Below are 1,792 nucleotides of genomic sequence, written 5' to 3'. Positions count from 1 at the left end.
CTAAGCTACTGGATTTTTGCCTCGTCTGGCTGCGAGGGAGAGAGATGGCGAGGTTAGATGAAGGAGAAAGAGGAGGCCAGTCATCCGTGTGAGGGATGGGACAGAGAGAGAGAGAGAGAGAGGGAGAGAGGGAGGGAGGGAGGGAGGAGGGAGGGAAGGAAGGAGGGAGGGAGGGAAGGAAGGAGAGAGAGAGAGAGAGAGAGAGAGAGAGAGAGAGAGAGAGAGAGAGAGAGAGAGAGAGAACACACTTACAGACAGAGAGAGAGAGAAAGAGAGAGAGAGAGAAGGACAGACAGACAGACAGACAGACAAACAAACACACAGACAAACAGACAGACAGACAGGCATAGATAGTCAGATAGATAGATAGAGAGATCGACATAATTGTAGATACATATATACATAACTACAAATATATAGATATGTAGAAATATATAGATATGTCGACAGATAATAAATGAACGGACTAATGGATAATTTTGCCTGACAGCAGTTCTGTTTGTTCATCCAATTTACCGATATTTTCACGTACAGGTATGATCAATTAAGAGATAAGGAGTAAAGATATGTACACAATCATTTTTGTTTATTATTTTTTTCCTCGTTTGAGGTAATATCAGATTTTTTTTTTTTTGGGGGGAGTGGGGGCTAGCTAGCTATTTGTCTGCTTTTACCCCTATTTAAATCTATCTTTCTCATTTATCATTCTCTCTCTTTCTTCATCTCCTCTTCTCGTTCTCCTTTCACATTTTTATTTCCTTCGTTTATTTCTCCTTCCTTTCTTTCTTCCTCCCTTCTCCCCCACCTTCTTTTGTATATTTTTCCCTCTCATATCTTCCCTTCCATCCCCCTCTTCCATCCCCCTATACCCCCTCCTTCCACCTTCGTCCCCATCCCTTCCCCTGCCACTTTCCCTCCCCCATAAACCTCTCCCCTCACCCATCACCTTTCACACCTTCCCCTAGCAATACCCCTCACCCCTCTCCCCTCACCCCTCTCCCCTCACCCCCCTCTCCCTTCACCCCTCACCCTTCACACCTTCCCCAACCCCTCCCTCCCTCACCCTCTCTCCCCTCTCCCCTCACCCCTCTCCCTTCACCCCTCACTCTTCACACCTTCCCCAACCCCTACCCCTCCCTCACCCCTCACCCCTCCCCCACATCCTCATCAGGAGGCCAGTGTTTTCCCTTAATGACTGATCACCAATTATTTCCTAATAGAGAGAGTTCGATTACGCTGCCTCCCCGATCGCTCTATTGTGTAATCTGCTAAGTATGGCGAGTCTTCGGCGCCGTCTCCTCTGGCCAGCTGGAGCTCCTGTGCTGTCGGTGATTGTCGTGGATTTGCATGTGCGTTTTGTGTGTGTGGATGGTAGTGTGCGTGTGTGGATGGGGGGTGCATGTAGAGAGTGAGAGGGGGGGAAGGAGGGAGGGAGAGAAGGAGGGAAGGAGGGAGGGAGGGAGAGAGAGATAGAGAGATGGAGGGAGGGAGGGAGAGAAGGAGGGAGGGAGAGAAGGAGGGAAGGAGGGATGGAGGGAGAGAGAGATAGAGAGATGGAGGGAGGGAGGGAGAGAAGGAGGGATGGAGAGAAGGAGGGAGGGAGGGAGGGAGGGAGAGAGAAATAGAAAGGGAGAGAGAGGAGAGAAAGAGAAAGTAGATTTATATATATATGCATTTATGTATGTATATATGCATGTATATACTTACTTGCCTATATCCCGAAAACGGTTTTAACCCCACTTACAAGTGTGTGCATATAAATTTAGTATATAACCAACCTCAAATGGGATTG

Source organism: Penaeus monodon, chromosome 37 (genome assembly GCF_015228065.2).
Source record: "Penaeus monodon isolate SGIC_2016 chromosome 37, NSTDA_Pmon_1, whole genome shotgun sequence".
Classification (NCBI taxonomy): Eukaryota; Metazoa; Arthropoda; class Malacostraca; order Decapoda; family Penaeidae; genus Penaeus; species Penaeus monodon.
This window is presented reverse-complemented; position numbering follows the sequence as displayed.